The following is a 15,341-nucleotide window of genomic DNA, read 5'->3' on the forward strand; positions in this document are numbered from 1 at the left end:
AGGTGTATAAAAACAAAGTTCAAAGTAGCAGTAATGGTACTGATCTTGGAGGCAATTGAGTAATGACTCAGTGCTAAATCAGTACAGACATCCATATTGTTGCGTATAGTACTGTATTGACCCAACTATAAGATGATGGCTTTTTTCCCCAAATTTGCCATTTGAAAAATACAGTGTCTTCTTACATTCGCAGGTAAAGCTTTGCTTGCTGAGGTCAACATATTTACACCTTGTAATAGCTTAATCCACGAGTCACCTTACATTTGCAGATGAAGCATTGGTCGTTGAGGTCACGTGTGGATTTAATTTGACTGTTTTAGAAGGGTGGAATGAGATGCAGTGGGGCACCAGTATGGTCAAAAGTGGGGAGGGTAGTGATGAGTGGGTAGCAAATTTCACTGTGCTCCCAACCATGGGAATGCATCATATGTACCTTTCTTCTTGTGAACATTTACCACATTTAAACGGAAGTTTGCCTGACTCAAAATATAGTCAGAACTGAACTGGCTTGACAAATGGACAAACACTCAGAAATTTTATACATTTCTACAGGACACAAATAAATTGTAACATAGATACAATAGTGCACATACAAGAGCAGCTACCACTTTTCAGCACTGTTTATCTTCAAGGTTGGCAACAGATGATGAAGTGAACTGTTGGCACTATTTCTGCCAATTCAGCAATAAGGACCCAAGAGGATAACATACTGTTGTTATTCTGTTTGCTTGATGATGTACGAAAAGTAAATTATAGCGACCGATAATGATGCAAATCACAGCTGTGACTCTGTCAAGAAATGTTGATCTACGAGTTTGAAGTCACAACTGATTCACACAGACAGTACAAAACTAATTTTAAGTTACTGGTTACTCATGAGGTAGAGGCAACTAATTACTGTGCCATAGGAAATAAATTTGATGCCACAGAAGCGAATGTTTACATGCTAAATTTTATGGGGACGAAATCGAGGAAGGTTTCAAGCATTGGAGCAGCAGGTTGTTTACAATGTGCTAGAGAAACTCAATTAAGGCTTCTGACCATTTGAGAAATTATTCGAATAAAGCTGCTGGATATAAAAGAGGAATTTTCCAACAGCATGTGTCACGGAATTCATAGCAAGAACAAGATGGCGTATGACAATGATGAAGATGATGCAGCTTACCTTAGGATGCAGAACAACACTACCTCAGCAGTTTCCTGTTGTTTTTGGTGACTATTTGCATATCAGTGTCATATACTCTGTCTAAGAAAACTCCACGAGTGTTTACAAAAGTGTTAACTTTTTTATATGAAAACACAGTTTGTAAATTTGATTAGTCACAAAGTCATCTCGTTGTCTGGTAGATAGGGCAACTGAGATGAGCATTTTTAAACAATTAGGTATATAATGTCTCTTTAGGCAAGGACTTGATAACAGAGCACAAAGAATTAGTGTTGCATAAATAAATATATGTGAACATCTGATAATGGTTGTTCACACACTTCAACTTTGGGCGATTACTTTGCAAACAGAAAAATTGCCCACTGGTACACACAGTAGAACATTTTAGGATTGAATTGTTACACCTCCGGATATGCTTTACTCACCTATGTGATAAGTAACACAATTTTAAGTTGTCTAAAACTTATCAGCCTTATGATAGACAAAAATAACTATGAATAGAGACATATCAAGCAAACTTCTAAACATACTGAATGCAAAACAGTAAATCTATCCAAGTTCAACAACAAAATATTGTCACGAAAATAACAGTTGTTTACTCTCATATGAAATTGTAAAACTATGCATCTGTGCTTTTATGTCAATATTTAAAAAATGTGAGAATTTTATGAAGATAATGTTTACGGGCAAATTCAACTAGCAATACAATTACAATCTAACATCAACCATCCATGCCTTACACAGATTTGCCTGTCAACTGAATAAATGAATTGAGAGTAGGAGACGAGCAGGGACTGACATGATAGCACACTCAGTGCCAATTTTACATGCATAGCATTTAACACACGTGCCAACTGCATGCCTTATGTGTGAAGACCTAAGAAGTAAAAACACACAATTTAATGCTTACCATCTGGTTCTGAATGCAACTTGTTTCAAATACATCCATTTTATAAACTTCTATGAAAGTTCATTACACTGTTCTGCAGCCTCCTAACTGCTTACACCTACAAAGAAATGTCATCCATCTCAAAGCTTTATAATGTCGACAGAAGAAGCCTACTTAATCTTTCTTTTTTTTTTTGTATTAAAAGAATACAACAACTACAACAAGAAAAAACAACACCTGCTTTACTATGCCTTGTGCATGATGCTTTCTGGATGTTTTACAACTGTACACAACTTCTGCAAATTGTCATAACAAAATAAATTCTGGCAAATGGTTACACCACACATAACCTCAACACAATACACTTCAAATTGACATCATGACCTGAATGACTTTTTCACTATCTTGTAAAACTTTGTGGTTTTGTTGTTAAGATTTCAGAGTAGGTATTCACTCATTATTATTTTTGCTGGTCTACTGCTTGTTTAATTTTTTTGTATAGCAGCCATTTTTTAACTTCAAAGAACGAAAGAAACATATAAAGTGACAGGCAGTTGATTCTTTCCCAATGAGCTTTGTGTATTTCTTCTCAGAAATTACATTTGATAAATGCAGATATTACACTGAGAAACTTGCTTTCTGCTATGCAGCCAAACACAATGAGGTACCTAAATAGGTTAACAGAACTTTTTCTCATTAGGCCAAAGACATAAAAGAAGAATCCGGTTATTTTGTCTTAAAAACATGACACATTGTTACATGGGACAATTTAATTAAAAGAAGAGCTGAAGTCATCTCATAAAATACAAACAAAAATTTTTTCTCATTAAAAGATTAAAGCAACTGTGATACATAATCATGAGCAATTGAATTACAAATAGCAGCTGTGCTGAAGAGAGAAAATTCTTGTCCCCACTGTGAATGCAATGGCTCGGCATGTCACATGACAGGGATACATGAGCACAACAGTTTTGTGCAACCTGCGCAAGATGTGTGATACCAGTCTATCCGACTGCAGCCAGGTCACAGGTGCTCATGGACACACACTGTTTTTTCTGTACCGCTGTGTTGAGGGTGTAAAGTATTTCAATTAGGGGTAAACCACCATCTCCTGAGCCACTGGTATGGGCCACAGTGAGTTGATCACAAGAAGTCACCGCTGCTGTCAGTAACAGTGGATGTTTACTATGGATAGATGGGCCAGTTCAAAAATGGACAACATAACTGGTGTGCAGCCATACAACTATATGAAATAAAATATCACTGCTCACACTCCTGCATCTCCGTTTTAAAGGACATTGCCCAGCACTGGAATGGCATCAAAGGATGCTCAATGCATAGAAAACGTAGTCTGGGCTGACAGTGATATTTTTTATTTATTTATTTATTTATTTAACCTGGCAAGATTAGGGCCATCAGGCCCTCTCTTACATCTAACCAGGCATTCTACTTACTTTACATTCATATGTTTTAGTAGGCATGTTAAACTACATCTAGTACAAAAAGTGAAATAAACAATTTGAAAGGTACACCTGGAAAAATACATACATATAGAGATTATATATTTAGGTCACAAGTACTGTTATAATTAGATATTATTGAAGAGACAGATTTTAGATAGGAGTGCCGGCAGCAGGGAGTATGAGGGAGACTCATGGTGAAGGGAGGAGAAGAATAGAGACATGATGAAACATAATTAAGGAAATATAAAGGAAAAGAAGATTGCGTGGCTAATAGAGAAAGATGAAGAGGAAGGCATCTCAGGAGCAAGATAGGAGACGCTAGCTTTGCTATTTGACAGATGAGGGGATTGTCCTTGTACACTAATTTTGTGGAGAACTTTGTGAGGATGATAGTAGGAAATGCTTCAACTTCTTCTTAAAAGCAGCAGGAGATCGAATTTTGCGCAAGGTAAGGGGCAGTTTGTTCCAGAGGCGGACAGCGGCAACTGAGAAGCAGTTTGCAAAAGTTTTTGTTTTGTGAGTGGGCACAGTTAGGATACCAAATAAGAGTGACCTCGTGTTTCGATTATGATGACATGACAGGTTTTTAATCTCTGAAGCAAGGTACTGGGGTGCTTGCGCGATGAAGAGTCGGTGGAGTAGACATAGAGTGTGGTAGTCACGCAATTTGTCCGGCCGCAGCCACCCTAGCTCGGAGTATGAAGCACTAACATGATCATATCGGCGAATGTTGCAGGTGTAACACACACAGGCATTCATGGTTAGCTCTAGCTGTCTTTTGTTTTCACTACTCATCCCTTGTTGAATCACATCACAATAGTGGAGGTTCGGTAGAACGAGTGCTTGCACGAGCTGGCGTTTCAAGTCCTGTGGAAATATGTTCCGAAACTTTTTGAGAGCATAGAGACAAGCAGACGTCTTTCGGCACACTGCGACTGTATTCTCTGCCCAGTTGAGATGCTCATCCAAAGTTACACCCAAGTTCTTCACTGTTTTCTGATATGGTATTGGAGTACCGTCGAGCAGAATAGGAGGTAGCCGTTCGCGAAAATCTGAACTTATTAATTTCTGATGGGCTATTAAGATTACTTGCGTCTTTTTTGCATTTAGTTTAAGCCCCAGGTTTTTCGCCCATCTCACTACTGAAGACAGATCATCATTCATCTGAGCGATTGCAGTGTTTACATCTTCAGGTCTGACGCTTAGGTAGAGCTGGAGGTCGTCGGCATAGAAATGATATTTACAGGAGGACAGAACCGACGAAATATCGTTGACATATAAAGAAAACAAAAGTGGTCCTAAGACTGATCCTTGTGGCACTCCCGAGGAAACATGTTTCCAGGAAGATTTTTCATTTACGCAGACAACACATTGCTGTCTGTCTTTTAAGTAGCTTTCAAACCATCTCATTGCACTATCAGAGAAATTAAGCTGTTGCATTTTTCTGAGCAATATGTCAAAGTTAACAGTGTCAAAAGCTTTGCTGAAGTCCAGTAGCGTCAATATTGTTGCCTTTCGATTGTCGATGGCATATTTCAGGTCATCAGTTACTTTAATTAGAGCAGTGTTTGTGCTGTGATGTTTACGGAAACCGGATTGAAATTTGTCATATAGGCTGAATTCATGCAAGTGTTCAGTGATTTGGTCATGAACAATATATTCAAGTGCTTTGGAAACAGCAGGCAGTATGCTAATTGGTCGGTAATCACTAGGCAGTTGCGGGTTTTCGATCTTAGGGATGGGTCGAATTAGGCTTCTTTTCCATGCAGTGGGATATATTCCGTTCACGAGGGAAAAATTAAATATGTCAGTTAAGACAGGTACTAAGATATCGGCAACATTCTTAATCATGGTTATACCGATACTGTCGTTGCCTATTGCATCAGAAGAGATTCTCATTATTGCTTTTCTTGCCGTATTTGTTGTTACATGTTTTAGATGGAAGGTATCGTTGTTAGTTATCCTGTTTGGGGATTCTTGTGGACGGTAATTATCAGCTGTGCTGGTATTCAGAGGTGCAGAGAAGAATTCATTTAATTCGTTAGCTGACACATGAAAAGTAGTTTCCGATTTTGCCTTTCCGACCCCCAAGCTACGGAGATTCTTCCATAGAGTCGTGGGCGTCACATCGCTGCATACAAGGGAGCGAGCGTGCCTGATTTTAGCATTGCGAATGCATTGTTTCACTCTGTTCCGTAGCTTTCTATATTCTTCGAAACGCTCGGGTTTCGGATCTGCCTTGAAACGCCTGTGGGCAGCATCCCTATTAGTCATCATTTGACGTAATTCAGCTGTCAGCCATGGAGCAGGAGATTTTCTTACACGGATTGTGCGCACAGGTGCATGTTTGTCATAGAGGGCAGTGAGTTTATCACCAAGTTCATTAATTTTGCCGTCGATTGTGGGTTTTCTGATTATTTGATGCCATGAGATTTCTGAGCAATCGGCTGTTAGAGCGTCAAGGTCAATACGTTTCATGTTCCTACAAGTTATGTAATGCGATTTGATCCTTGGGGGCTGCACAGAGTAGGCCAGGAATATTACATCATGTGCTGAGAGGCCAGGGGCCGATGTTTGACCAACATCTCTTACTTTGTCAGTCTGTTTCGTTACGATTACGTCTATAAGAGTATGACTGTGCGCCGTATGGTGTGTAGGTTGTAATGGAAGAATGTTCATGCTATTGCAACTAAACAGTCTTCTTAGGTTTATTGCGGAGGGAGTGTCTCTTAGCAGGTCTATGTTCAAGTCACCCATTACGATGACATGTTCGTATTGACACTGAAGTGAATGTAATTCCGACTGGAAGGAACTCATTGAGCTTATTTTTGGCGGCTTGTACACGACGCCAGTCAAGAATTTCCGACTTTGTATATTTATTTCAATGAACATGAATTCAGCCTCTTTTTCTTCAGCAGGATTTGACGTACATAAGACTTTCGCTTTGAGATCTGTTCGTATATACGCGCCGACCCCGCCACCTCGCTTTTTTGATCTGTCTGCCCTAAGAAATGTGTACCCTGGGAGATGAAAAGATGCAGAGGATATGTGTACTTGTTACAGGATATTAACAACGGCAGGGTTTGAGTACATTGAAGTAATGCACTACATGAGCTCGCAGGGCAACATTCAGGCAAATCTTGAATATATTATTGTGTACGGGATGATTGCAAGAGATGACTTGAGCCCTGGATTTGCCATTGTCTGTCACCAGCAAAAAGGATGTTACAAGATAACTGTCCAATTGGATGCATACAATATCCCACAAGTAAGCTGTTGCTTTCAGGAAGAGCATGCACCATTCTGTCACTCCCAAACTATGTCAGAATTGTTTGAGGGCCACTTGGCATACACAAGGATCCTCAAGACATCTGACCTCAATCATATTGAGCGCATATGAGATGCCATATAGCAAAGATGTTAACTGCCTCAGCGCAAATTCCAAAAAATCTCTGTTGGTTGTGACAGCAAGTGGGGTGTATGTGGATCAGAATGCTACCTGACACTGTCATCAGGGTTAAAGGGGTGCTACAACTCATCTTGGTAGGTTTCTCTAACTTAATTACATACGAGTGTAGAGTACATTTCTTTAGTCCTCTCAGTTAATTTTAAGGTGATTTACAAGAAAGATACAGAATATTTCAGGAGGAATAGTAAATATTTTAGGAGATGTATTACAGATTAAAACATTATACACGAGTTGTATTCAATTTTTTTGGACAATTCTACTGTATCGCTTAAGCATGTCACACATATTTACAAATGCTAGGTAAGCTGTCACAGAAATTTTTGTAACATAAATGTTGTTGTTTACAGAGAAAATGGCACACGATTTCCTAATAACACAATGTCAGATTCAAGAGTGTTTATTTGGGTTTTCACTACATACTGAAGAGAAATAAGATTTTATGAGGATAATGCGTCTACATAGTTCACAAGACAAATGAAACAGATGCACAAACACAACAACAAAAAAAACAGCCATAACACAACATTTTAGGTGACTTAGTCATTTAAAGTACGTGACATTTGTTTGAGAGTACCAGTGTATGGTTTCAAAATCACTTTGGAGAAATCCATAAGAGAAGCCTACAAAATATTGCAAAATACATAATGTGAAGGTATTGAGATTCACAGTAACCACACTTCAGTGTTAACTCATTTTGAAAACAGTGTTTCAACTTCAAAACAGGTTCAACTGCATACTTAAAACAACTACCATGAACAGAATCACAACAAAGCAGTCTCCATTGTAAGGTAAAATTGCCTAGTAACAACATCAGCCTCTACACTCCGCAAGCCACCATATGGCGTGTGGTACGGATACTCTCTGCACAACCGTTACTTCCCCTTTTCTATTCCACTCATGAATGGAGCGTGGGAAAAAAGGTTATTTGTAAACCCCCATATTAGCTCACTTCTCTAACCTTTTCAGTCTTTTTGCAAAACATATGTAGGTAGAAGAACATACATACTTGGAATTTTAACAGTAAACTGTACTGTGATGCACCACGCCTCTCTTGTAGAGTCTGCCACCAGAGCTGGATGAGCATCTCCATGATGCTTCTGCACTTACTAAACAAACCTGTGACAAAATGCACTGCTCTTTTTTGAATGTTCTCTACTTTTCTATCAATTCTATCTAGTATGGGCCTCATATTGACAAGCAACATTCAAGTATCAATTGAACGCATGTTCTGCAACTTACCACCTTCATGGATGGCCTATATTCCATAAGCGTACTTCCAACGTATATCAGTCTGCTACCTGTTTTTCTTGTAATTAGCTTTATGCAGTCATTCCACTATAAAAGCTTTATGCAGTCATTCCACTATAAACTACTGTGCAGCACACTCTCAGATATCTAATGGATGTGACTGCTTCCAGTGATCGTTCGGCAACTGTGGAATCATACAATAACAGGTCTTCCACCATTTATGCACAATACATTAAATTTATTTATACCAAGGGTAAAGATCCTCTACAGATCATCCAGTTGTCTGCTATAATTTTCTAGCATTGTGACTTCTTTGTATACAACAGCATCTGCCATGAACAGCCTCCTGGAGCTTCCGACATTATCCACTTGGTCATTCATATATGAACTGCAAACTATTGGAAGGAAACATGTCCAAAACTTTCAAAATTCATTTATTCCATCACTGATATCCAAGTGGGTATCGCATCATTTACTGCAGTGCGGAACTTGTGCACAGTCAATAACAGGTATAATTCACTGCTTACTGCACAAGAGAAGGTAGAGAAAACAGGAACAATGTTAAACTGTTACTATTGTGACAGACCTCATACTGGATTCTTTGCAGAAGAAAGACAAATTTAGTGTTGTTCTCATGAAAACGAAAGACTTCACAGATTACAATACTTGGTGGGAAAAATTAACAACTGCCCTAGTAATTATTCTTATGGAAAAGGTGTTCGAAAGGAGCAAAAGATTTCTTTTAACCCATCAAAGCATCATGAATATAGTTTCAGCAAAGATACACCACAGATAGATCAATGTGAGATAAACATCAATGAGCATGCAAGCTTATAGCTTTTACATAAAGAATACTCAGATGAATTTAGAAGTTCTGAAAGAACTGCCTACAAAGCCAAGCTACCCACAAATATCTTAAAACTGGATCATATCTAAAAAAGTTTAATTTACTTTCCAGAAGAAAATATGCAATTTTGGAATCAAATTTTGATATATCCACCAAAAAAGAGAGACGAAACTGAAGAGAATGTTTAAGTCCATGAACTTGTGTTGATGGATTAATGTTTAAAATGTATTCAGTTTGACGAAAATATGTAAAATAAATCTGTACCTTCAAAATACAAGACTTAATTTTATTCCATATGATTTACTGCAAATAGGGGACATAACCAGTTGGAAAAAAAGTGTTTGTAAGCTACTGGTAACACAAAATTGGATAAAATCTACACAATAAAAAGCATAATACACCCACATATTTTAGAAAAATGAAGAATAATTTTGATTATAGGATTTTATTTGCAGGGCTGCTCACTTTTTATATATATTTTAATTTACCAACCCAATATCGAGCACATGCTCATCATCAATGGTCTTATATTTTACTTTTAAGTCTCTGTGGAAGCCTTTTGCAGATATTCTATTAATTTCATATGGTTTCTAGCATACTCTCATTTATACTAACACGAGAATATGCTGTAAAGTTAACAGAATATCTGCAAGAACTTCTATGGAGGCTTAGTCGTGCAATATGAGACTGTTGCTGATGAGCATGTGCTAGATACTGGTCTGGTAAATTAAAAAGTATAAGAAGCAAGTATCCTTGTCTTTATATACAAATAAAAGTGGTGGGTATCAAATACATGGAGGCTGCTTGACAGCTTCAATACAAAACATAGAATAATTTTGTTTTAGAGTTTTTGTATGAAGCAGTTTTTCGTCTCTCTTGAAAAATTTGTAAAAGTAAACTTGTTACATTCTGCAGTAAGCAGTTTATATATTATGAAATGCACAATATATAATTTACTGTAGTTTTATGCAAATCACTCATGTAAAGTATCCTAGTTTTTAGCCCCTTACACATGGTGACTTGAGGGCAGGACACTGTGCAAAGCTGCTTTGGGGAAAATTAGAATCAAGCTGGTATGGAGGTAAAAGAAGACAAACTGAAACAACTGTTGTAAAGGCTGAAAGAAATACACTGAACTAATTGTTGGACTCTCAAGTTAAAATTTATGACTACTAAAATATTAATTCATTCCAGCAACACTGAGGGAACAGTATGCAACCCAAATGTAGACTCTGCTGCATTCTGGGAAAAAATGATGCTGGTTGTCTGGGCACACTTGGATCATTACAGTGGCTGACAGAGAAAGTTGAGAAGACCAACCTGGTGCACCGAGTTTCAATGAAGCTCACAATTTGCAGCACTGTCCCAAAACTGATCATGGCCCCTGGTTCTGTGTCAAGAGGACAGAGACTTTGATGGTTCTATGATAAGTTAGGGTGTTACTTCATGGACGTGCACCACATAATTGAGAACTGTAGGGTCCCCCCAAAAAGCCCAGGTTTGCACGACATAGCATGCAAGGTTTTTTTTTTTTTTTCGATTGGGTGACTATCCATTCAGTCCAGATAACAATAGTTGTAAGAGATTTAGAAGTATAAGTGTAAGGTCCAAAAGAATGCCCCCATTGACAAAATTATTAAAATCCTAGTAGTTAACTGCTGAAAAATTCACAACAAAGTGCTCTTAAAAGCAGTGAAGCTCATATAATACTACGCACAGAAAGCGGGTTGAAAGCTGAAATTGATGGCAATGAGATTTTTGGGGAAACTTTAACTGTTTATTAAAAGGATAGGCTAATGGGAAATGAAGGTGTTGTACTTGTCACAGTACACAAGAAACTAAAATCCATTGTGATAGAAATTGAAGTTGCATGCAAGATTGTTTGGGCAAGTCTCAGTATCAGGGTTGGGCATGAAACAATAATTAGATCCTTCTGTCACTCCTTCTGACCCACCTCGTAGCATAATCAAAAACTTAGAGAACTTTCTTGTATGTGTGTTCCATGATCACAACGTAACTTTGGTGGAGACTTGAATCATCCAACAATAAAATGGTAAAATTAGTTTTGTTAGTGATGGGTGTGACAAGACATCCTGTGAAGCTTTGCTAAATGTCTTCTCTGAAACCTACCTACAACTGACAGTTCCAAATGCCACCCACAACGGGAATATATTGAATCCATTGGCAAAAAAACAGTCCCGACCTTTTTGAGGATGTCCACATCGAAACTGTATCAGTGACCATGACACAGTTGTGGCAACAATAATTAGAAAAGCATTAAGGACAACAAAAACAAGTAGAGAGATATTAGGTGTGATCAAAAATTAATGAAAATTTTTGTTTCCTTAAAGAATCTTTATTTATTCATCAACATAAAATTTGTCCTCTTCAAGTTAATTCCCTTCAAATATAATACCCTTGTGCCAGGGCTTTTTCCAATCTTAGAAGCACCTCTGGAACCCACTTTTCATTATGGTGTTCAGCCCCTTCAACTCTCTCTCTCTCTCTCTCTCTCTCTCTCTCTTTTACAGCATCAATAGTGGCAAAATGACATTATTCCATGGTTCTCCTCAGCCTCAGGAATAGAAAGCAATCACAGGGGGCCACATCCAGTGAATACGGTGGCTGAGGCAACATAGCGTGTTTTTTTTTTTTTTTTTGGCCAAGAAATCACAACCAACCACTGAGGTGTGATCAGGAGCAGTAGTGTGATGCAACTTCCATGAGTAATTTTGCAACAAGTCTAGTCATTTTCTTTGGATTGCTTCACGCAACTGGCGTGTAACTTCCAGTACAACACTAAGGCAGGAACTCATGGTGCACTATCCCACGGTAATCAAAGAGAACAGTGAGAAGAACATTCACATGTGATCGAACTTGAATTTTATTTAGTCTTGGCTCTTAAGTCGTTATGATGTGCCCATCATTTCGTTAATGGTCATAATTATTGTGATATTTACACGGAAATAAAGACACTGCGAGAAATTTGAGAAAGTCTGCAATGAAAAATAGGGATCACTATGATTTTGTGTTTGGTGCATATTACGTAACATGTTGCTACATATGAAATTTAGCTAACATATTGAATTTTTCTTTAGACTTGGGTGGAGGTCTCTATCTGTCACCAATCTCAAGAAAATTGATCTGATGTAGAGAGAAATATCCACACGATTCCTCATATTTCTAAAGCGGTTTGAGATATCGAAATGAGATTTTGGCAAATGGTAGCACGCAAGGAGGAGGTTATTTTGCCGTATGGTTATAATGCAAAACTTCATTATCTACCACGTTATTCCACAAACTACAGAATTTTCTGATGAAAGAATCTTACTTTTAGGAGCCATTGACAGCTGATGAATGAGAAATGCTATGGGTTTTCAAACAAAATCAATGAGATAATTACACATTTATTTTGTACCGAGGGTGTGCTTTCTCATAATATACTGACCTTCCTTTTCCTCACTTAATAAACCACTGTTTCAGAATTCTCTCGCAACTGCATCTATACATAATCTTAGTGAGGTGAGACTGTGTAAACTCCGCTGATTTTTGGCAAAAGAAGCAAACTTTAACATGGCAACAAAAGAAATGTGTAGTTTTTACTCAAAATTCCCCACTCGTGACACTTCTCTGAAAGTTACCAATGGTTAACAAACCACATGAAAATAAATTATGTCCATTATAATTATCCGGGCTGTTATGCCGTGGTCGGTTGATGAATTCTGTGTCGATTCCCAACGTTTCATCTCCGACTGCGGGAGACATCTTCAAGGGGGTCCGTAGCTCAATGGAAGGTCCAACACACCCACTGGCTCGCTACTGACTGCCGCTTATTTCCGCGTCCGCCCGCTCCCACGCTGTGGCGTGACGTCACGTGTTTTGAAAACATCAGTGCCATTGGCCGCCGTCCGTCGCCGTTTCCATCACCCAGTAGTGGGCGGGTGGTACACATCTTCTTTAACACCAGCATCCATATGCCGTTTAATTTCACACCCTCCTCCTTACGGTTGAAATTATTTGGGTGTTTAGCGATTTCGATTGCCTCCCTGTAGAGCCTTTCGTAATATCCGCTTGTGGCCGCTAGTACTTGCGTCTCCTCGAAACGAATATTGTGGTTCCCTGACTGGAAAGCATGCTCCGCAACACCTGATCATTCCGTTTCTCCTCTTCTGCAATTTCCCTTATGCTCTTCCAAATACCCAAATAATTTCAACCGTAAGGAGGAGGGTGTGAAATTAAACGGCATATGGATGCCGGTGTTAAAGAAGATGTGTACCACCCGCCCACTACTGGGTGATGGCAACGGCGATCGACGGCGATGGACAGCGGCCAATTGCACTGACGTTTTCAAAACACGTGACGTCACGCGCGGCGTGGGAGCGCGCGGACACGGAATTTAGCAGCAGTCAGTAGCGAGCCAGTGGGTGTGTTGGACCTTCCATTGAGCTACGGACCCCCTTGAAGATGTCTCCCGTAGTCGGAGACGAAACGTTGGGAATCGAAACAGAATTCATCAACCGACCATGGCATAACAGCTCGGATAATTATAATGGACATGATATTTCCGGCCGTGAAAGTCTACATTTTAGTATGAAAATAAATTGCTGCATTTTTGGCGGAATTCCTCTTAGGTGCTAGCCAAAGAAGAGGTGACAGATCTTTTTGAATGGTCACCATGCAAGTGTGTGCTTGAAGGGGGACCCGCTTAATATTTACAGAAAATGTGAGTGTAGGCTTCAGTTTAGAATGGCACTTCCCTTCCGGCATGCGGCATTTCCCCTACAGTCCCTGCCGCAGCCTCCATCACTATCGCTCCCCCCCACGCATGCCCTGCCATCTGTGCATCTAGTGACCACGGCATTCTGCACGCACTATACCCATGTTTCACCACATTTTATAGCTTTCTTTGCGAATTCTGGATTGTTGACTTCATTTAGCAATTCCTGAACGATGTCCACACAACATTTTTGGTCGAAATCCAGCAATTTCAAAACAAATGTCGCTGCTACACGTTTCATGCCTAAGGAATCTGAAAATAAATAAATAAATAAATAAATGCTTGTCATGTGCCAAAGAATATGTTGATATAATCAGCAACCTCCTTGATGGTGATTCGGCAATTTTCCAAAACAATTTTCTTTACTTCTCCCATATTATCGTCAGTAATTGATGCGCTAGGGTGCCCAGGTGGTCATTGTCTTTAACATCTTCTCGACCCTCTTTGAAATGTTTATACCACTCACAAGCTCTTGTCATGCTTATAGTAGATTTGCAAAGAGCCACAGTCAACATTTCAATGCAGTGCTGCACTCTATTCCATTTTTCAAGCAAAATTTAATGCAAATTCTTTGAGTTATCTTTTTGGAAAGAAAAAATTCATCAAACACTCAAAAACATAATATATATGGACTTTCTGACTGTCGACAACAAACTAAATACTCAAAACAGCTGAAAATGCAAACATACATCAGGAACATGTGTGCCAAACTTGAATGTTGGATGTATAGAGACCACATTACTATTTTAATCACACCGCATATATATTTTCAGTAAACTACAAACGAAAGCAGTAGTGTCAAATTTTAATGAGAAACTTGAAACTTTCAGCACAGGACAGGAGCATGCAGAGGAACTATGGCTCAACTTTAAAAGAATAGTTGACCATGAATTTGGTAAGCAGAACAGTTCATAATGGAAAGAACCCTCCATGGTACACAGTTACTGTGAAGAAACTTCTGATGAACCAGAGACTACTGCATAATGGGTGTAAAACAAAACATAGCGTTATACATAGCAAGATGCTGAATGACTGCTGTAGCAGAATACTGTCAAATGACCTTTCATAACATTCAAAGAAATTCTGGTATATGAAACGGCTGTTAACTGCGCCAAAGTTAGTATATCCAGTCACTTCTGAGAGAGATAAGAACTGAAACAAAGAGTAGCAAACCAAACGCTAAAATGCTCAACTTTGCTTTTAAATATTCCTTTACAAAGAAAAATCCAGGTGACCTGCCCCAATTTAATCCTTGTACCACTGAAAAGATGAATTAAACAAGTGTCAGCATCAGTAGTGTTGAGAAACAGTTGAAATTAGTTAAAACTGAATTAAGCTCCTGGGCCCGATGGGATCCCTATGTGATTCTATACTGAATTTCCTGCTGAGTTAGCCCCTCTTCTAATTATATCCTGTCATAGATCCTTTGAATGAAAAGCTGTGCCCAGTATTTGGAAGAAAGTACACGTCACTCCCTTTTACA

General features: G+C 38.8%; 1 protein-coding gene across 4 annotated transcripts in view; it reads right to left on the reverse strand.

Moving 5' to 3' along the window:
* The window catches only part of LOC124612308 (mesoderm induction early response protein 1), a 204,232-nt gene that overhangs the window by 133,798 nt on the left and 55,093 nt on the right, over positions 1–15,341 (reverse strand). For 2 of the 4 annotated variants that reach the window (XM_047140431.1, XM_047140429.1), the window contains exon 2: positions 2,076–2,172. The exons of the other annotated variants lie outside the window; for them this stretch is intronic. The gene's annotated coding sequence lies outside the window, so the exon portion shown is untranslated. The remainder of the gene's footprint in view (positions 1–2,075; positions 2,173–15,341) is intronic. 4 annotated transcript variants of the gene reach the window in all.

Source organism: Schistocerca americana, chromosome 4, assembly GCF_021461395.2.
Source record: "Schistocerca americana isolate TAMUIC-IGC-003095 chromosome 4, iqSchAmer2.1, whole genome shotgun sequence".
NCBI classification, from domain to species: Eukaryota; Metazoa; Arthropoda; class Insecta; order Orthoptera; family Acrididae; genus Schistocerca; species Schistocerca americana.